This window comes from Symphalangus syndactylus, chromosome 12, assembly GCF_028878055.3.
Source record: "Symphalangus syndactylus isolate Jambi chromosome 12, NHGRI_mSymSyn1-v2.1_pri, whole genome shotgun sequence".
Lineage (NCBI taxonomy): Eukaryota > Metazoa > Chordata > Mammalia > Primates > Hylobatidae > Symphalangus > Symphalangus syndactylus.
In genome coordinates this window covers 39,297,039-39,319,845 of record NC_072441.2, presented here as the reverse complement: position 1 = coordinate 39,319,845, position 22,807 = coordinate 39,297,039, and the positions used below count along the sequence as shown (strand labels likewise).

At 40.0% G+C, this 22,807-nt stretch overlaps 2 protein-coding genes across 12 annotated transcripts in view; one reads left to right on the top strand and one right to left on the bottom strand.

The window, feature by feature from the left end:
• DDAH1 (dimethylarginine dimethylaminohydrolase 1) overlaps nt 1-22,807 on the top strand; it is a 270,534-nt gene that overhangs the window by 117,632 nt on the left and 130,095 nt on the right. The gene's annotated exons all lie outside the window — the stretch shown is intronic.
• The window catches only part of LOC134733710 (uncharacterized), a 193,665-nt gene continuing 173,299 nt past the window's right edge, over nt 2,442-22,807 (bottom strand). For 3 of the 8 annotated variants that reach the window (XR_010117333.1, XR_010117342.1, XR_010117340.1), the window contains 2 exons: nt 7,332-7,451; nt 3,533-4,468 (listed from right to left, as the gene is read on the bottom strand). The gene's annotated coding sequence lies outside the window, so the exon portion shown is untranslated. The other 5 variants (XR_010117337.1, XR_010117341.1, XR_010117335.1 and 2 more) reach the window with 4 other exon arrangements.

The following is a 22,807-nucleotide window of genomic DNA, read 5'->3' as shown; positions in this document are numbered from 1 at the left end:
GGTCATGGAAGATTTACTCCTTTAATAAGAAGTCAGCTGTACACTGATGTAGTTAGTGACATTTCTCTACTATGTGATACTGCCTCTGGGTTTGGGTCTCCTGCTGGTGCCTGCCTTTGCATTGCACATGATCTGGGTCACCAGGGTAACAGGCATCCCAGGCAGGAAGAGGAATATGGGCAGTCAGTGTTGGATGGGATGCGTCTGGAGGGCAGAGTCATGTAGGGCAATGCTTGTAGAAATCTCTCACAGCACCAGCTCACCGCCTTGGTAGGTGTTAATGCTTGTTGAGTGAGTGGATGAATGAATGAATGAATGAATGAGTGAGTGAATGAATGAATGAATTGCTAATACAAGAAGATAGTTACTTCAAGATCCTCTTTGGATTGCTGTATGTTTTTTTCATGTGATGTCTGCATTCCCAACAGTGAACATCCACAGTAGCCAAGGAATTATTTTAAAATTATCGTCACTGATCTCTGCCTCTAGTCTTGTCATTTTCCATTCCATTCCCGCACTGTAGCCAAGCTGGTCTTTTAAAAACTCAGCTCTGATCCTGTCCCTTCTCTGACTAAAATTCTCAAGGGACCCCCACTGAGCTTAGACAAACCCATTGAGCTGGGCTGTGCTTGCCTTTCCAGCTTCAGCTTCACCTCTGATCCCACCCCAAGCACCCCCTGACCCATGGATCAAGCGAGGTTCTTTCACTGAAGCTCACCAGACTATTGCTTTTATTTTGTCTGGGTACTCTTCCTCTTTCCTCTCTTCCCTTTTACCTGCCTTAAGTTCTCAGCTTACCGTTATCACCAATATTAGTAGCTAATATTTACTGGGTACTTGCCACTTGCCATACACCATACCAGATTTATGATGTGCATTTCATTAATACATCAACTCTTTGAACTCAATACTATCATGATTCCTATTTTAAAGTTGGTGAAACTGAGGCCTGGAGAGATTAAATAAATTAGCCAGGTTATAGAGTGTAACCTGTAAAACCAGGATTTGAACTCGGGTTTAGAGAACTCCAAAGCTCTAGTCCCACCTAGACATCACTTTTCCAAGCATGGAATTGGTTCTCCTTTTATGAGCTCCTAAAACTCTATATAAACTTCCTTTTGTATTTATCATACCACATGATAATTGCCTGTTTACCGTTTTGTATCTCCCACTATTATGTAACCTGTCAGGGCTAGGATCATGTCTGTATTGGTTAACATTTTGTCACCAAGGCCTTGCATACAATAGGCACGTAGCAAATATTTTGTTGAACAAATTGTTCTCATTATTTTAGATTAACCTTAATTCTCCCTCCTTATGACATATTTGGTGTTTCACAAGCATTCCCAATCAGTAAGTTCCCAAAAGTTCTATTATGAATGTAGGTGGTTTATAGCTGTTTCTTCTTCTCCCTTTCCCTGTCCCTGCCTCTTTCTATTGTTATTGTTGTTTTGTTTGTTTTTATAAAAATCTTGAGAAATTCCTTCTTAATCAAAACATTGTGTTTCATTTAATGACTTTTCTTCCTTGGAATTCAAGAAAGTATTCCTGTGAAAGCCCAGCGTTTGCCTGAATGGGGCCTCAAAGATTAATAAAACTCAGGCCCTGTGTGCAGGAAGCCTAAGTTTTAGTGAAGGAAATGTATATACAGAAAGTCAGTAAATAATGTTAATTGTCTAATAATGTTGTGTCTTTAGATTTTGAGTATTTTTTATGTTTAATGCTTTAAAGAAAAATCAGCCATTAGAGGCCTATCAAATTTTACTGACTCCAACTTACTTTTTAGGGAAAAAATGCAACTTCTCTATTTTTTGTTTGTTTTTAGAGACAGGGTCTCACTCTGTCACCTAGGCTGAAGTGCAGTGGCATGATCATAGCTCACTGCAGCCTTGAACTTCGGGGCTCAAGCAATCCTCCTGCTTCAGCCTCTCAAAGGGCTGGGATTACAGGCATGAGCCACTGTGCCCGGCCAAAAGTCAATGTTTAAATGTCAAATAATGTAAACAAATAATCTAAAAGATGATGTAGGAGAAATAACAGGGTGTGAAGATTGAATTTTTTAAATTAAAACTTTTGTGTAAATAATGAATGCCTACAGTGCCAAAATCAAAAGGTACAAAAGGATATGCAGTGAAAGTGGGTGTTGCCCTTCTACTCCCACTCTTGCTCCTGCCTAACCAGTTCTCCTCCTTAGAGGCAACTACTAATGCCAATTTCTTGAGTTTCTGTCCAAAGGTTGTTAGTACCTAATGAATGATTAACTGACAAAACTTAAGCAAAATTGCAAAATATATCCTGTGCCCTTTTGCCCCTTTACTTTTTTTTAAATTTATTTGTCATTTACCCTGTTGACTAGGATTGCTCCTTTTTAACAGCTATTTTATCCTTTCCCGGGTACCAAGTGTTAGTATGTGGGGTAATTTTGTCTTGGAGAAAACCACACAAATGCATTCTTACAAAGTGATAATAGCTTTAATTATTGTTTCCTTGAGCTTTTGCATTTGTAGGGGCCTCTTCAGGAAGAAGTCAATGCTTAGCACCAGGTAATAAATCCCAAAAGTGGAATTAGGCATCAAATGGGGGAATGGGGACATAAATGGAAGGGATAGGGAATATAATTCGGATAGATGTTCCCCTTTTATTAGGGTACTTAGTAGGACCTATATATTTTCATTCTGGGTTTATTCTCTGGTTAGGAAAAAGCCTAAATATGTTCATCCTGGAGGCAAGTGAACATCAAGATAATGTCTAATAGCCATAGCTAACAAATGCCAAGTTTTTGAATGTGTGTGAATCCTAAAAGGTGGTATTATTAACCCTATTCAAAAGATAAGGAAACTGAGGCTCAGGTAACTGAGGTTAAGTGACTTGTCCAAAGTCATACACAGTAATAAGTTGCAGAAATGAGGTTTTTATGAAAATCTAAAGGTAATTTTTTGCATGAAGTGCTTGTTGCCAGTTGTGGTTAATCCTAACATAACATTAAATCTATGTAGAATACTTAAATCCCATTTTACACATTAATGATGTGCAATCTAACTTGAACACTAAGTGAATCATTTTACTTCCCTTCTCTCGTAAATGAGAATACGTTGTTTTCACTTTAGTTTAAAAATAACAATTCAGTCATTTATATAACCCCCTAAATGGCCTAGGCACAGTTTGTGCATAATTGTATCTTATTTACCAGCATAGTGGATGACTGCGTTTTTAAATGCATACATTTCCTCAAATTTCTGTTTAGTTTCAAGTGAGAAAACTGCCCCAAACCATAATTAGAAATTATTCTGACACCAAGATGGAAAGTGAATGTGCTGGAGGCTCTTCACATGGCAGCAGATTAACAGTTCTTGATAAATCATCACCTCCAACTAGTTAGAACAACTGCTTCTTTTCAGGATTTTTTTTTTATTGTTTTGACTCTTCTAAATGGCCTTGGCAGTAATGTTTGGAAATTGATGTGTCACAGAGACTGGGATGCATCCAATAATGTAGTCTCTTTCTGTACAGTTGATGTTGAAAGCCTTGAAAATAAGGAACAAAATGAGTAGGGAGTGACTTCTATTAGATACTATTAGCTGAAAATGAGCTTTCTGCAGAGATTCTTAGACTCATTAGAGAACCATTATAAGACTAAGAAGGCAGGGCTAGATCCCTTGTAATTCAGATATGCTGGAAAATTGCCTTTGCATGTATTTGAATTCTTATTAAGCTCAGATTTCTTCAAAATTAGTTTTTATTATAATAATGGCAGGTATCCATCCATTAATATAAACCACAAAAACAGAAAACTCTACTTACGACTTTTGAACAAACAGATTTACCTTCCACTGCCTTTGTGTCATAAGTAAATTATTTGTGGCATCTTATGATTCTTAATATAAATTTGGAGGTGCATGTTTTAAAAATGAGTGCTGGTTATTAATTTTATGGGCTTTTGCTATTAAAATCTGTAACCATTTCAGAAAGCCTCATTTTTTGACTAGAGATCTGGATATGTGTAGTGTTCCTTCCTTCTTATCAAGGGAGTACCATAATTAAAGAGAAAATGACTAAAACCTTAATAAAAGAGAAAAAAGTTTCATTTATATCTTATACAGAACACAGTGCAGTATTTATTTCAGGTTGTCCATAAATATTTACTTACATAACTGAATCCTCTGAAGTTCCATCAAAATATTCACCTGACCTTTGAAGTTAGCTTCCATCACTTCCCCTAAACTGATATTAGATATTAAATATGTCAGACATCTCAGGCTCATTTCATAAGCAGGCGCTTTTCATCTGAATGGACAAGCAGGCATAATCTCAAGCAACAAATCCCATTTTAAAATGTGTGTGTGGTGCCTGTAGTCCCAGCTACTCCGGAGGCTGAGGCAGGAGAATCACTTGAACCCGGGAGGTGGAAGTTGCAGTGAAACGAGATAGCGCCACTGCACTCCAGCCTAGCGACAGAGCGAGACTCTGTCTAAAAAAAAAAAAAAAAAAAGGTGTGTGTGTAATGCCATCCTAGTTCACTTTGTCATTGTCAAGTAATTTAGTAATGTACATCATCTTCCTGAAGCTGATGCTGCTGAAGGAGCAGTCGCATCACATAGAAAGGAATAAATCACCAGACTTTAGACTTTTGTTGCTAAATGTTTAGATTATCCAAGCAACTATGACAAGAGGAATCAGCACGACAAAGTACAAAGAAAAGTACAAACTAATACAGGGTTGTTTCAATTTTGTCCAACAAGTCAGTGTGGACAAGAACCTGACTTAGTTTAGGTTAGCAAATTAAAAGGGCTATATCATTTAAGCTGCCTTTGCAGCTGGATGGGCTTATAGGGGTAAGTTATCATTCCAGTGAAGATATATACGTCAGCATTTTCCTCTATTTGAATATGTGTAAGTAAACCTTTGCTTTTATTAAAAGACGTTTTAGGCTGGGTGTGGTGGCTCACACCTGTAATCCCAGCACTTTGGGAGGCCAAGGCGGGTGGATCATGAGGTCAGGAGTTCAAAACCAGCCTCGCCAACATGGTGAAACCCCGTCTCTACTAAAAATACAAAAATTAGCCGGGCGTGGTGGCAGGCGCCTGTAGTCCCAGCTACTTGGGAGGCTGAGGCAGGACACTCACTTGAAACCAGAAGGCAGAGGTTGCAGTGAGCCAAGATCACGCCACAGCACTCCAGCCTGGGGAACAAGAGCAAAACTCCATCTCCATCCTTTTGCCTTGATTCTTTTGTCATTATTTTGCTTAAGAAATATTAAAGTTTTCCAGTTTTTGTGTGGCATTATGAGTGCCATGATTGCAAGAAAAATGACTGCTTTTGATAGTAAAGGGATAAAAGTTGTGTTACTCGTATCTGTTAGTACATTCAATAACTGTCTATTATGTCCAGGCCAAATGTTTGGTGCTGGGGAGATACAGATGAATTAGACACTTCCACTGCCCCTGTGGACCTCACAGTCCAGAGAGGGAGGCAGATCAGTGACAGACACTTGGAGAACACGGGGGCAGATTTTATGACAGAACTCGGCCTAGTGCCATGGAAGCTCAAGGAGATGTGTCTCACCCACACCAAGGCTTCCCAGAAGGAGCGATTATTGAGTGAGAATTAACCAGGGGAAGGCAGAGAAGAGCAACCTTCCAGCTCCAGAGAACAGGATGAGATAAGATGGGGGTAATAGTCCAGTGAAGATTAATTTTATTAATGTTGAAAAGATGTAGAATTCAGAAAAACCCACCTGTACCCTCTCAGATCTTTTGAAACTTCAGATCCAATTTCAAGTTCACCAAAAGAAACACGTACAGAACTATATTTCTTTGTTTTGGGTCTAGAGGGATTTGGCCATTTTGCACACCTCATTTCTAAGTGTACTTCCCTCTTACTCTTATCCATGTGCTCCATAATGGTCTGGAACCCCTTCTAGGATTCCTGACTAGCACAGTTTGGGAACAATGTAGCCCACTCTGGAGTTGACTAAAGTCTACTTTAAGTCTGAAACTTAAACATTTCCTGAGCTTGCTATTTAGATTCTGGTAAGGCACTTTTTTGGCTGTGGAGGGTGGGGGGGTCCTAAAAGTTATCAGTATATTGTTTGCTGGGGGATTTTCCCCCTTGACCCATAATTTGCTACATGAGGGTCTATCAGGAAAACCTGTCATCTTGTAGTATGTAGTTATATACAGATGCTCCTCAACTTATAATGGAATTACATCCGGATAAGTGTATCTTAAGTTGGCAATATCATAAACTGAAAATACACTTAATACCTGTAACCTACCGCACGTTGTAGCTCAGGCTACACTACCTTAAACATGCTCAGAACATTTACATTAGCCTATAGTTAGGCAAAATCATCTAACACAAAGCCTACTTTAAAATAAAGTATTGAATATCTCATGTAATTTATTGAATACTGTACTGAAAGTGAAAAACAGAATGGTTGTATGAGTACTCAAAGTATGGTTTCTACTGAATTCATATCACTTTTGCACCATTGTAAAGTCAAAAAATTGAAAGTTGAACCATCATAAATCAGGGACCATCTGTACATTACCCATGTCAATGACAAATAAGACAAAACTAATTTCTATTTGCTGTTGAAATGTATTTTTATTCACAAATCTCTCCATCCTGACAGTAGTCACCATTGAATCTCAAGTGCAGCGGAAACTGAGAATGCATATATAATTATGGGTTGAACTTTGCATGAGCTACAGGAGGCAGCCAGGTGGGGATACCCGCTGTCCTGGGGGCAGGAGACACTGGTTTTGATTTTTGCAGTGATATTAAGATCAAATAGCTGAGGTTTTTTTTTTTTTTTCTTTTTGGAGCCCGGGTTGTAGGGGAGAGAAAGTGTAGGGTGGGAAAGAGATAAGAAGATGGGGGAAAGTGGATGGGGAGCTGATGATAACTTACATTTGTGAAATGGAATTGGAGTTTGATAAATAAAAAATACTGGATTTTATTCAACCGAAGCATTATACTTGTTCTGCTTAATTAACTAATCATATGAACTCATGCCTTGTTAATGATAATCCATTATGAGATGCAATTGAATTTGCTAAATCTATTTCAAAAGCTCTGCTTACTCAACCATTTATAGCACATTTGAGAAGTAATTTTTTCTATAGAAGACTTTAAATAAAAACCATTGAAATAGTGTAAGACCCTAGACCCACATACTGTCTGCCATCACACGTCACTTTCCTCAGTGTCTGTCAGTTGATGTTTTTGTGTGGTGAATGTGAACCAGTGGCCTGAAAAAATGGAGAGTAAATGGTGATGAGGGATGTGCTGTAAATTGTGTTTTCTATTATAACTAAGTCTTGACTTACCCATGATAATTCTTTCTTATAAACCTTCCATATATGTGTGCTGGTTTCTATTCCTGATGCTGAACTGTTGGTTTTCTAATATTTAACTTTTGGCTTCCAAAACAACATGAAGTTGTTTTTCTAAAGAAAGACAAAAAAAAAAAAAAAGATACCTACTTAAAAGTAGCCTTCCTATAATTAGCTGTGTACACATGTTAGCCAAATAAGGTATAGATATAGTCATTTTTAGCCTGAAATGATTGAAAAAGGTGAAATTAATGAATTAATCTTGGTGCACTTTCAAAATAGTAATAGAATAAAAACATAGCCATTTTATCCTTTTAATTATTTTTTGAGTCATAAAGGAACCATCATTTCAGGAAGAAAGATTATTATTACTACAATTTGGCTTTAGGTCATATTTTAGGCCATTTATGATGTAATCATATTTTCCAGCCCAAGAGTTTTGTGTGAAGAGATTTAGATCTAGTCCTTTATTTTGAAAGACCCAAACCATTTTTTAAATCTTGTTTTTGGAATTTTCTAACTTTCTGCATGCCATCCTAGTTCTCTATCAGGGACCCTGGTTTTCCAGCTCCCTTTTCTCTGAAAAATACACAGTTGGGATGTTGAAAGGCCCTAGTCAAAAGGTTACTGATTTCTTCATTTTTGTCTTTTGTTACTCTCAAACTAAACATTAAGGCTTCAACCCCCCTAATCTCTGAGTCTTCCCAAGTCACCCCAAATGTAGAAACAGTCCAATTATGACTAGAGCACAGCTTCAAGACAAGGTTTTTGTACGGTTTTTCCCCCAATTGCTGCTCTCTACCCACTAGTGGGTCATGAAATCAATTTAGTGGGTCATGACCAGATCTTTCATTTTTATTGTAATAGAATCAGTAGAAAATGTCAGAGTGTACTGCAACATAGTGTCATAAGGGTAAGTATTGTTTCATAAAACTTGTTTCATTTTTACACACTATGTGTATACTGATTAGGTAAATAAATTTCTTACACTAAGTCATGATAAAAAATAAATGTGAAAAATCCACCGCATCCCCTTTCAACTGGATTGCACCATTCAGCCTCTTTATAGAAATTCTGCAGGGCCATTCCCGTTGGCCAGTTGGGTCCTGGGAATCATGGCCAAAATCTCAGCATTACTTTCTATCAAGTTGTGTTTTATTTCCTCTCACTTGTGTTGACTCCTTACAGTGATGGTTTCCTGACTGTTTGGACCGCTGCCCATTCAGCAAACTAGTGTTGAGTCCATAGTTCTGTGTGGCCTGGTAGATGTGATCGGGGAACATAACGAGGGGGAAGATTGTCAACTTCACCATTTGCTAGAAGCTGATTCTACCTTTCCTTCTTTGGTGACAAATTTTAACCTGGTTAAGGGAAGGTTATGTTGAGACAGGAAAGCATAGTTTTCCTTCTGAACTTGCATCTTTTGCATTTTTCAGAGGCGGGGAGGGGGAAATTTGGTGGCAGTAGCATTCCCTGAATCCCTTGCCAGGGGTTGTACCCAGTAGGAAGCAGTAGCATCCAGATGGGGGCTGAGACCTACACAGACACTGGGAGGCATCAGGATCCAACATCAGAATTTGACCACAGACGCTCTTGGGGTAGGGACTGAAACTCAGCACACTTACTTTAAACCCAGCATGTGTTCAAATACAGAATGTGCTAAAATGTGATTATAATATTCATGTCATTCTCAGATCACTGGCTAAAGGCCTAAAAGAGATCTTGGAAATAACTAGTTTCACTCTCTTTCCTTCACACTTATGCAACACTAGATAAGTGGAAATCCTGCCTTATGTAAGAATCCAAAGAAAATTTAGTTTTCTCCACCAAGTAATCCATTTCAGCAATATTTGTTGGTAATGGTGCCTATTAAGTATGAGACATCTGGACTGGCATATAAATTGGGGTTCATTCTGACAAAGTATATATGGATGTTTAGTAATGGGTCAATCTGTGATTGCAGGGAAATGGAGCACCCAGTTTTCAGTGGTGATCCCTTTCTCCTAGCTGAGCAGCCTAGTACTAAGAGTGGAATGTATTCCCTTATACATGCTCTTCTGTGCCCCCAAAAATGAGTGCTTTGAAGATTCTGATGAGAGACATTAATGATAGAGGCAAACAGTGTGTGGCTGTGACTGGAGAAATTGTGTTTGTAGGAAAAGGGCTTGGAATTGTGAGACTTAGAGCTGTAATTACATGAGAAAAAATGGGGAGTGCAGTTGTCATGTCCATGTCTGCATTTTTCTTTGTGAGCACTGGGCTGGATAACTGAAGCCTCTGACTGGTTTGCAGGAAAGCAGGATTAATACTGCTTCTAAACTGTCCAGTCCTCGGAAGTTTCTTGGTGAGTGGATGGGGTAATAGGGATTTAAGTTAGAACATTTTCTTGAAAGTAAATGCCAAAAAACACACAAAATATAGCTTGTTGGCCTCAATACAGCTGAGGGCTCAATTATGATTCAGAACACGCTCCCTGAAACACTCGCCTGCCCTGAGGTCAACCTAATGACTGGAAATTCTGCAAATGTAACAGCTACTATCACTTGGCCTGTTTTTATAACGTACACACACACACATAACACAGGTTTGGATAAAATCAGTTTTCTAGCAGTGCTGTCCTTGTGAATGCTTGGTGGTATTGTGGATTATCAAAAATGTTTACAGGGATTCTTGAGTTACATTATTTCAGTGGTCGTTTAGCCAGGAGAAAGTTTTTGTTGTTGTTGGTTTGCTTTAATGAATTGTGCCTTTTTTATTGGGCCCTTTCAGCCTGTGATCACCTCCATGCAGGTCGTCTTGATTGCACCATTGGGATGGGCTTTTATGGTGCTATCTGTGGAGGAGAAAGCATATATGCAGTTCCTAGAACTTCCCTACCCTTCTTTACCTTCCCTTTTTTAGGGGAGTTCCTATAACACTATGAGTTTGTTCTTATACTCTAGGTCTAGATGGTGATTTTCAAATTTTAAGTTCAACTCATAAGTGGATCGTAAAGTTACTCTAGTAGTTCACTCCAGTTTTTTTTTTTGTTTGTAAAGGAACTGAAATAGAATAGAAAATATCAGAGTGTATTCGCAACCCATAATATAGCCAGGTAATGTTTCATGTAACCTTTGTTTCATTTATACACATACACACATCTACATGTTCCCTCTTATGCTGTAGGTTGCAACATAAAGTGTACTTCTTACTGTGGGTCATTGTCAAGGGGCTTTATTTATTTATTTATTTATTTATGTCGTTGTTGTCAAGAGGTTTAGAATCTACTTATCTAGGAGACAGAAAAATACCTTAAATAAATGCTGTCATTTTAGTTTTTATTGCTGTTCTTTGTTGTTTGCAGCAACAGAATTTTGGCATGTGTCAAAGGCACTTGACTTCCATTGAGCAAATGGGCTGTTTGATCTCAGGGCACTGGGTTTTTCATTACCTAGTAGGAAGGTAAAGCCACTCATCCAAAGGCAGCAAAATGCAGGGGATGGAGAGGAAGAGAAGAAAAACAAACAGTGTAGGTGAAAAGTCTCAGGATCTTCCCAGTAAACAGGCATTGTCAAATATCAAAGACTCCCCTGCATTAATACTACAGAGTATTTCTGTACACTTTGAAGTGATACACTCATTTGTAAACCAAATTATAATGTTGTGATATTATAGCCCAGGATGGCAGGTGTTCAGAAAGCATTCTACTTATTAAAATGGCTATATGAAAGCCTAGTACATTTTCTATTCTACTGACTCCAGTCTCATTTCTACTGTTTCTACTTTCCTCTGCTCCTCACTGAACTGCCCACCTGCTCCCAGACCCACAATCACTTGAGATATCAAATCAGCACAAGATTCAGTCTTCATCACCCCTCTAGCGTGCATACCTGTCACTCAACCCAGGTGTCTAGAGACACATGCTTCTAAGCTGACTCAGGAGGCAGACTTGCTTGACTCCTGGGGCACTTTTGAGAGGGGGCTTTCTCTTTCTTTCCATGTGCCCTGAGGACCGGCAGGGTTCAGCTATAAATTCAACTTGTGGTTCCAGTGCTTATTAGCTGTGTGGCCTTGAGCAAGTACAGCATCGCTTTCATCATCTGTAGTGTTGAGGTGGTTTTGACTACCCTATAGCGTTGTTATGGTGAATTCATGCAATAATACAGGTAAGGTACTGAGCAGTACCATGCACAGAGTAGCTCTTCCATCAGTGATCAGTCCCTCTTCTTTCTGCCTTTATATGCTTTTTGTCTTTCTAAAGGGCTGCTATTCAAGCCCCTAAGGATTGAGGCTGTGCTCTTCTCTTGCTATCTTCTCTTCCTGGAAACTGGAGACCTCCATCCATTGGGCTGTGGCCAGACTGCCTGTGGCCTGCCCAGACTGAGATTCTGTCCAGCAGTTGGCATTCATTACTCTTGTATTTTGGACCCCTATGCTGACTCCACCTGAAACATGCCAGGAGGATGGTAAGACCATTAGAGATATGCACTTGATCCTCAGCTGGCAGCCGGGCTGGTCACCCAGCGCCTGTGCCACTCTACAGGCAGGTCTCGTGTGGGCACTGGCCTCCTCTCCAGCTCTTGGTCTTAGGAGTAGGTCATCAGACTCAACTGAGTCAAAAGGTACTACCCTTTCTATAATTTCTCTTCATCCTCTGATCTTCTAAGTGAATAAATACTTAGAGATGTTTCTGTCATTAAGCTTATCATCTGATCTTGAACTAATCTTATATTAGCATTTGAATTCACATTCTAAGTATCTTTACACATTCGATATATTTTCCATTTCAAGTACTTAAAAAATTCCTCTTACATTGCAGGTGAAATTCCACCTGGAATTGAGTCTCAGTTCCACTTCTCAGTTACATCATCGTGGGCAACTCAAAAGTTTCAGTTTCCTATAAAATATCTTTATGCCTTCTTCCCAAGGATGCTGAAGATCAAAGTTTTCTGAATGCTGTGATGCTCTATACAACAGTGATTATGGTGGTAATGTTATGATGAGTGATGGATTGTACGTATGGTAATAGTAACATTATTTATGGACTGGTGATAACTAGCCTATTCTCGATGATATATCGGATTGGCTAGATTTGACCAATATCCTTTGCACAATAACTGTGACACTAAGCTGTGACAACCTTAGAGAGAGGTAATGATAGAAAGAGACTACTCTTAGAAAGCTTCAGTCACCTCTAAAGACCCAGACCTACCACTTACTAGCAAGGTGAACTTGGCCAAAAAAACTTTTGATACAGTTTCGTCACCTGTAAGAAAGGGTGACACTACTTTTATTTATTCAACAGGCAATTGTTTTTTAGTGCCTACTACATGCAAAACATAAAGTAAACAAATATGATGCCTGCCCTCATGGAGCCTGTAGTTTAATTGGAGAGATAAGCATGAAATAAATAATCGCAAATACATGTGTAGTTAAAAATACCAGTAAGTGTCCTAAAGGAAAAACGAAACTTGTCTCATAAAGCTGTAAAATGTCAATAAGAGACCTTACTTGCAAAAGACCTGAGTATCATCTTTTAGATGAGACCAGTGTTACCTGTGTTGCAGAGGAATTAGTGGATTACCCATGCTGTTGCTCCTGTTTGTACACCTCTGATTTTATTCTTAGGAATATTCCCTCTCTCTGCTGGAAGGGACAAGAATCCTGCCCCTGTACTCCAGCACCATGGGCACCTGCTTCTGGCCAGCTCTGACTTCTGGACCCTGTGGTCTACCTCTCTCTCCAGTACAAACACACCTCTTCTCCACCTCTCAAATTCATCTGCCACCTGTTCCTGCTGCCATGCTTTCCAGAGATCCAGCCCCACCTGCTTGGACTTTCACCCACCACACATGCATCTCCGTTGTGCTTCATGTAGTTTTCAGGTTCAGAGACCCCTTCCAGTGTTACCCACCTTCTCCCAACTAATCCTTTGACCCACAATAAACAACAGCAGTATCGTTTATCATGTATTTACTGGGTGCCAGCACTTTAAATCTATCATTCTCTCTAGCTGTCTTGGCCCCCTTCCAAGCCCTGGAAGCCGTCTGGCTATTAGAAGAAATAAAGTGTCCCTTGTTCAATAGGTCTGTTGGTCAGCCTCATCATTCTGCTGATGGCCCTACCCCACCATGACCCTTATTCCTTTCATATGCTCAGGTAGTGCCTTGGTTCCATTAACTGGGTTTACATCTTGACTCCTTTTGTTGGTTTCCTGCCTAGATTCCCTGCAAGAGACCCCAAGGCTGACCTCTAGTCCTCATATGAGAGAATCTCTCAAACATAGTGCTATGTCTTCTTGGTGCCATGTTCTGCCAGCCTTCTCATACGTCTGCATTGGGCCAGACACCAACCTGCCTTATGCTGGGCTGTGCCTTCAGCCTAGCCCCTTCTGTGGGGGCCCCTGATGCCAGCTGCCATTCTGAGTCTTCTTTCTTTTGCCCAGAGTTGGAACCATCCCTGGTCACTGGCCTTGTGCTAGTGGCCCGTTTTACTGACTGGACTCAGAACCAATGTGTGCTTTTATATTTTAAAGTATTTACTAGATTTAGCCTCTTAGGAAGTTTGAGGTACGATAACTTGACTGAGGCACACCCTTAATTTTCTGTCTCTTTCCCCTTCTCCTGTAGTAACTAGCTATATAGCTTATCAATTAAATGCTACTTTTCTGTCTCAGTTTAACAAACTTTCTTCTTGGAATGCTAACTAAACTGAATTTAGTCCAATTTTGTAAAATTTGTAAAATTCTTTGCTGGCAGAAAAGAAATTTCACTGTGTTTAATTAAATAGATTAAAATATGATATTCTCAATTGTCAAAACTGTTTTTGATAGATTTCCTGTGTTTCGTGGGGTTTTTTTGTAAAAGAAAAATTATTCACATTATTGTAATTCCATATTGTGCAGAACAAGAACAAAGGAAGTGATGCAGATCCTTTGGCAGAAAGGTCATTTGAGTCACTGGAGTGTCCTGAACCATAGGGGAATTAGAGCTCCTATTGATGGGATGCAGAGCACATTTCTTCAGATTAAGACACCACTCATTTATGTGGATGTTTTTCATCTGAATATTTGTGCCAAAGGAGAGCAACAGAGGGATACTCACTTGTAAACAAAGGGAGGTGGTGCAAGGAGGAAATGGATACTTCATAGAAATCTAAAATAAACCAACCAGATTTTCAGAACCTCTCACTCTTAATAATTCCTGCCATTCTTTATCTCTTAGAACAGAGATGATTGAGAGAATTAAAGAGTAGGCTTAGTAATGGTGAAAACACAAATTCTGATTGGTAATCCAGGATAACAACTTCAAAGTAATAGACCTTGGTGTTCTAACATAGGGGTGTCCGATCTTTCGGCTTCCCTGGGCCACATTGGAAGAAGAATTGTCTTGGGCCACACATAAAATACACTAACACAATAGCTGATGAGCTTAAAAAAATCACAAAAAAATCTCCTAATTTTTTTTTTCTTTTTTTTTTTTCTTTTTTTCTTTTTTTTTTTATTGTTGTACATTTTCCTATTTTTATTTGTATATGTCCCTATTTCCCGTGAGTTTTTTTTTGTTTGTTTGTTTTTTTATTATACTTTAGGGTTTTAGGGTACATGTGCACAATGTGCAGGTTTGTTACATATGTATCCATGTGCCATGTTGATTTCCTGCACCCATTAACTCGTCATTTAGCATTAGGTGTATCTCCTAATGCTGTCCCTCCCCCCTCCCCCCACCCCACAACAGTCCCCGGAGCGTGATGTTCCCCTTCCTGTGTCCATGAGTTCTCATTGTTCAATTCCCACCTATGAGTGAGAACATGCGGTGTTTGGTTTTTTGTCCTTGCGATAGTTTACTGAGAATGATGTTTTCCAGTTTCATCCATGTCCCTACAAAGGACACGAACTCATCATTTTTTATGGCTGCATAGTATTCCATGGTGTATATGTGCCACATTTTCTTAATCCAGTCTATCGTTGTTGGACATTTGGGTTGGTTCCAACTCTTTGCAAAGGGCTAATATCCAGAATCTACAATGAACTCAAATAAATTTACAAGAAAAAAACAAACAACCCCATCAAAAAGTGGGCAGAGGACATGAACAGACACTTCTCAAAAGAAGACATTTATGCAGCCAAAAAACACATGAAGAAATGCTCCTCATCACTGGCCATCAGAGAAATGCAAATCAAAACCACAGTGAGATACCATCTCACACCAGTTAGAATGGCCATCATTAAAAAATCAGGAAACAACAGGTGCTGGAGAGGATGTGGAGAAATAGGAACACTTTTACACTGTTGGTGGGACTGTAAACTAGTTCAACCATTGTGGAAGTCAGTGTGGCGATTCCTCAGGGATCTAGAACTAGAAATACCGTTTGACCCAGCCATCCCATTACTGGGTATATACCCAAAGGACTATAAATCATGCTGCTATAAAGACACATGCACACGTATGTTTAAAATCTCCTAATGTTTTAAGAAACTTTACAAATTTGTGTTGGGCCACATTCAAAGCCATCCTAGGCCACATGTGGCCCGTGGGCCATGGGTTGGACAAGCTTGTTCTAACAAGAAAGGATGATGAAAATGCTGGCTCCTGACTACAATGGGCGGATATTTACTGCTGAACACACAGCACTGTACAAGGTCTCCAAGGCCTCCATGTCATCCTTGGGTTAATTAAAATAAGGGATGAATTTAGGGATGCAGCCGGCTCCTCTTTCTGATGATTCAGTGTGAAGGAAGAGGGTAGTTTTGCAGAGAAGAAATCCTTCCAGTGTTTCTGTCAAGGATTAGCCTGTTGATGAGGAAATTCAGACATCAAAGGTCAGTGTAGCTTTTGGTTAACATTTTGCATAATTCAGACTGACTAAACCTACAATTCCTGGTAACTCCATTTGAATCTTTGGCAAGCCTTGGAAGTAAACTGGAGCTACCTCCAGGCTCAGACTAGCAATCATATTACTAGGTCAATGATTTTACATTCTAGTCAGATTCCTTTAGGTTGCAAGTAACTGAAACATATTCCTGCAAGAAGGAGGAGGAAGATTATAAGGATAGAATCAAATCGAAACCACAGAATCATTAGGGACATGAAGTCTCTGTTTCTCCTCATGCCATCTCTTCTCACTGTCCACTTGCTTCATTCGATTCTCTGGTTTATCTTAAGCTTCCTTGTGGCCCACCCAAGTTTACTTCATATTCCTGTAACTTAGCTGCTGTGGCATTCTGACTCAGATTTCCAGTTTCTCAACTTAAAATGTTTAAATGGAGAGCCTCATGCCTCATGGACCCATACTAATTTTTTGATGCAGGCAACCAAGTGATAGATAGCTGGCCAGCCTATGAATAGACTGAATTCAGTTCAGGTGCCCAACTCTGGTTCAACCAGATGTAGCTTCAGAGGCCAAGATCAGAGTGGGTTTGCTTAGAGCAGCAGGCAGATTCTTGCATATAAATAGGCAGGCAGTGATTGGTGTCTCCTGTGTAGCTGACCTCCTCATGCTAATAAGTGAATCCAAACACTGACCTGTCATGAAAGAAAGAGTGCCTTGTGTGGGGAAGCCACATTCTGATCTTTTATTCCATTGAGTTTTAAAATTCAATGATGACTACCTTTCTTTCTTCCTGTTGAAAAGTGGCCTGTCCTATATCCTTTCAGTGAGACACACGTCTCTCCTATCCTAGGTGAAATTTAAGTGTAATGTAAAATGCTATTGCTGCAGGAAGAGTGGACATCAGGAAGAAAAAGGGCAAATAGGAAGAGAGAAGGAGAAAAAGAAAGGAGGAAGAACTAACTGGAAATGAAATCCTCAGTTTCTACCCAGAAACTTGATACATCTCCATGACACTAAGCCATACACTAGAGGATTGGGGGAGGGGCGGCAGGAGAATTGAGGGAGAGGGAGAGGAAAGGAGGTGGGATTGAAACAAGGGGGCAAATAACAGGAAGGAAAGGATTTTGGATATTAGGCCTCAGAAGGTAGAAATTCCACCTTGATGTCTTTGGCGTGATGTTGCCAAAGGATAGGACTTGGAATGGACGTGATCAAGTGGGCCAGCTGGGTTTTCCATTTTCCCTTTTCCTGAAAGCCCACCAGTAGACAATTGATATGGTTAGGCCTTATGTCCCTACCCAAATCTCATCTTAAATTGTATTCCTCATAACCCCCACATGGCAAGGGAGAGACCAGGTAGAGGTAATTGAATCACGGGGGCGGTTTTCCCCATGCTGTTCTCATGATAGTGAGTTCTCGTGAGTTCTCATGAGATCTGATGGCTTATAAGGGGCTCTTCCCCCTTTGCTCGGCACTTTTCCTGCCTTCTTGTGAAGAAGTTGCCTTGCTTCCCTTTCACCTTCTGCCATGATCGTGTTTCCTGAGGCCCCCTAGCCACATTGAACAGCGAGTCAATTAAACCTCTTACTTTTATAAATTACCCAATCTCAGGCAGTTCATAGCAGTATGAAAGAAGACTAATAAAACAAGTCCATGAGCAATTGCTGGGGCAGTACATCTCACAGCATGAATGTCTCAACTTCTGACCTGCCACAGTCAGACATGCACCAGAAAATAAGTGTCTGGTTGTTCCTGATGTCCTTACTGGACTGTAATATTTTGAATCTGCCATTCTAAGTGGTCAGAATTGCAGATGGCATTTAACTATTGGGATCGATTCATTTGGCTTTAAAATGTAACATGAAGTCAGGTATGATGGCTTATGTCTATAATCCCAGTATTTTGGGAGGCCAAGGAGGGAGAATAGCTTGAGGCCAGGTGATTGAGACCAGTCTAGGCAACATGAAGAGACCCTGTCTCTTAAAAAAAATTGGCATTGTGGTACACACCTGTGGTCCCAGCTATTCAGGAGGCTGAGGCAGGATGATTGGGCTCAGGAGGTCAAGGCTTCAATGAGCCATGTTTGCACCACTGCACTCCAGCCTGGGCAACAGAGCAAGACCCTGTCTCAAAAATAAATAAGTAGGTAAGTAAATTAATTAAATGTAATGTGATATTTTCATTGAGCATATAACCTTTAGGAAAGACAGAAGGACTTCATTATTCTTTCACATATCTTCACTTGTTTTTTACATTAACCGTCTGTCCTAAATTGATGCCATATAGTCTGGCCTGCAGATTCACATTTGTCAAGATTTCTAAATATTTGATCATAGGCACTGTCTAGTATTGCACAAATCATTAATCTTTTATGCTTTTTTCTTGATAATTAAAAAACAGTATGCTTACAACTCCTGATTTCATCCTCGTAACCTAGTTCAGATGCCACTCCTCCTTGAAGCACCCCACACTCCTAGAGCTATCATGTCCCCCTGTGATGCTTAATACTGAGTATCAACTTGCTTGGATTGAAGGATACAAAGTATTGATCCTGGGTGTTTCTATGAGGGTGTTGCCAAAGGAGATTAACATTTAAGTCAGTGGGCTGGGAAAGACAGATTTACCCTTAATCTAGGTGGGCACAGTCTAATCAGCTGCCAGCACGGCTAGAATATAAGCAGGCTGAAAAATGTGAAAAGAGAGACTGGCCTAGCCTCCCAGCCTACATCTTTCTCCCATGCGCGATGCTTCCTTCCCTAGAACATTGGACTCCAAGTTCTTCAGTTTTGGAACTTGGACAGGATCTCCTTGCTCCTCAGCCTACCGATGGCCTATTGTGGGACCTTGTGATTGTGTGAGTTAATACTTAATAAACTCCTTTTTACTTATATATCTATTCCATTAGTTCTGTTCCTCTACAGAACCCTGACTAATCCCCCTACTTTGGTCAGCACATAGCGCTCCATATTGTCCTTACTTATTTGCATGGTTACTCACACATCTATGAACTCCTTTCCCGCAGCACCTGTGACCTTCTCACTTCTGAGCCTCCAGCACAGAGCACAGTTAGGAGCACACAGTAGGCGCTCAGTGAATGTCTGTTGAATTGAGTAGACTATATTCAATACAGTTAGGCTTCACAATATTCTCAGGACCTACGCTGTGGGGCCACATTGTAGGTGGAACTTTGACACAGGACTTGAGGTCAGGATGCCTGTGGATAAGCCTAGCCTTGTTCTTAAGAGTATGTGGCTTTGCCTGGGAGAGACACAACAAAAAAAGAGAATTTTAGACCAATATCCTGGATGAACATCAATGCAAAAATCCTCAATAAAATACTGGCAAACCGAATCCAGCAGTACATCAAAAAAGCTTATCCACCATGATCAAGTGGGCTTCATCACTGGGATGTAAGGCTGTTTCAACATATGCAAATCAATAAACGTAATCCATCATGTAAACAGAACCAAAGACAAAAACCACATGATTATCTCAATAGATGCAGAAAAGGCCTTTGACAAAATTCAACAGCCCTTCATGCTAAAAACTCTCAATAAATTAGGTATTGATGGGATGTATCTCAAAATAATAAGAGGTATTTATGACAAAACCACAGGCAATATCATACTGAATGGGCAAAAACTGGAAGCATTCCCTTTGAAAACTGGCACAAGGCAGGGATGCCCTCTCTCACTACTCCTGTTCAACATAGTGTTGGAAGTTCTGGCCAGGACAATCAGGCAGGAGAAAGAAATAAAGGGTATTCAATTAGGAAAAGAGGAAGTCAAATTGTCCCTGTTTGCAGATGACATGATTGTATATTTAGAAAACCCCATTGTCTCAGCCCCAAATCTCCTTAAGCTGATAGGCAACTTCAGCAAAGTCTCAGGATACAAAATCAATGTGCAAAAATCACAAGCATTCCTATACACCAATAACAGACAGAGAGCCAAATCATGAGTGAACTCCCCTTCACAACTGCTTCAAAGAGAATAAAATACCTAGGAATCCAACTTACAAGGAATCTGAAGGACCTCTTCAAGGAGAACTACAAACCACTGCTCAATGAATAAAAGAGGACACAAACAAATGGAAGAACATTCCATGCTCATGGATTGGAAGAATCAATATTGTGAAAATGGCCATACTGCCCAAGGTGATTTATAGATTCAATACCATTCCCATCAAGCTACCAATGACTTTCTTCACAGAATTGGAAAAAACTAAAGTTCATATGGAACCAAAAAAGAGCCCGCATTGCCAAGACAGTCCTAAGCCAAAAGAACAAAGCTGGAGGCATCATGCTACCTGGCTTCAAACAATACTACAAGGCTACGGTAACCAAAACAGCATGGTACTGGTACCAAAACAGAGATCTAGACCAATGGAACAGAACAGAGCCCTCAGAAATAATACCACACATCCACAACCATCTGATCTTTGACAAACCTAACAAACACAAGAAATGGGGAAAGGATTACCTATTTAATAAATGGTGCTGGGAAAACTGACTAGCCATATGTAGAAAGCTGAAACTGGATCCCTTCCTTACACCTCATACAAAAATTAATTCAAGATGGATTAAAGACTTAAATGTTAGACCTAAAACCATAAAAATCCTAGAAAAAAACCTAGACAATGCCATTCAGGACACAGGCATGGGCAAGGACTTCATGTCAAAAACACCAAAAGCAGTGGTAACAAAAGCCAAAATTGACAGATGGGATCTAATTAAACTAAAGAGCTTCTGCATGGCAAAAGAAACTACCATCAGAGTGAACAGGCAACCTACAGAATGGGAGAAAATTTTTGCAATCTACCCATCTGACAAAGGGCAAGTATCCAGAATCTACAAAGAACTTAAACAAATTTGCAAGAAAAAAATCAACCCTATCAAAAAGTGGGCAAAGGATATGAACAGATTCTTCTCAAAAGAAGACATTTATGCAGCCAACAGACACATGAAAAAATGCTCATCATCACTGGCCATCAGAGAAATGCAAATCAAAACCACAGTGAGATACCATCTCACACCAGTTAGAATGGCCATCATTAAAAAGTCAGGAAACAACAGGTGCTGGAGAGGATATGGAGAAATAGGAACACTTTTACACTGTTGGTGGGACTGTCAACTAGTTCAACCATTGTGGAAGACAGTGTGGCAATTCCTCAAGGATCTAGAGCTAGAAATACCATTTGACCCAGCCATCCCATTACTGGGTATATACCCAAAGGATTATAAATCATGCTGCTATAAAGACATGTGCACACTTATGTTTATTGCAGCACTACTCACAATAGCAAAGACTTGGAACCAACCCAGATGTCCATCAATGATAGACTGGATTAAGAAAATGTGGCACATATACACCATGGAATACTATGCAGCCATAAAAAAGGATGAGTTCATGTCCTTTGTAGGGACATGGATGAAACTGGAAACCATCATTCTCAGCAAACTATTGCAAGGACAGAAAACCAGACATTGCATGTTATCGCTCATAGATGGGAATTGAACAATGAGAACACTTGGACACAGGATGGGGAACATCACACACCGGGGCCTATCGGGGGGTGGTGGGAGGAGGGAGGGACAGCATTAGGAGATATACCTAATGTAAATGACTAATTAATGGGTGTAGCACACCAACATGGCACACGTATACATATGTAACAAACCTGCATGTTGTGCACATGTACCCTAGAACTTAAAGCATAAAAAAAAAAAAAAGTATGTGGCTTTGGTCACCATCTTCCTGGGCCTAGTTTTCTCATAGAAGAAATATGGGTAATGATTCCTACCACTCAAGACTTTCACGGCAATGAAATGAAAAAATATATATGAAAAGTCTTTATAATGTTAAAATGCAGTTTATAAGGAAGATATCATCAAAACCATTCTTTTGGAATTGCCGAAACTAATCTTCTTTAGATTCGATATAAGACAGATCTTTCTTCTGCTGAATCCTGGTCTGTGGCAAACATAAAGTTGAAAGGTATACTGTTGTGAGAATAATAAATATGAAACATTGGTGTAGTGCCTAGCATATAGTAGTCACTCGCTGATAGCTGTCATTACTATTATTACTACTGCTATTATTAGGATAAAGTGTGTTTATTCAGCTGGCTTGGAGGAAAGCAATTGGGTGATCTGAGAGGGGTAACAAATTTTCAATCCTTGTGTAGTCTACCACTTTCTATCCCTGAACAAGCAACTGATTTCTTTTTTTTGAGATGGGGTCTTACTCTGTCGCCAGGCTGGAGTGCAGTGGCATGATCTCAGCTCACTGCAACCTCCACCTCCTGGGTTCAGGTGAGTCTCCTGCCTCAGCCTCCCGAGTAGCTGAGACTACAGGTGCATGCCACCACGCCCAGCTAAGTTTTTGTGTTTTAGTAGAGACGGGGTTTCACCATGTTAGCCAGGATGGTCTCGATCTCCTGACCTCATGACCTGCCTGCCTCAGCCTCCCAAAGTGCTGGGATTACAGGTGTGAGCCACCGCACCCAGCCAGCAACTGATTTCTTACCTCCTTTCTCTATACTGTATGTAATCTTTCCTTCCTTGTGTGCTGTGAGGATGACTTTGAGCTCAGAGAAGTGCTGTAAAAATCCAGGTGAATGTTGCTATCCTATTGAGCATGTGCTTTAATTCTCTTATT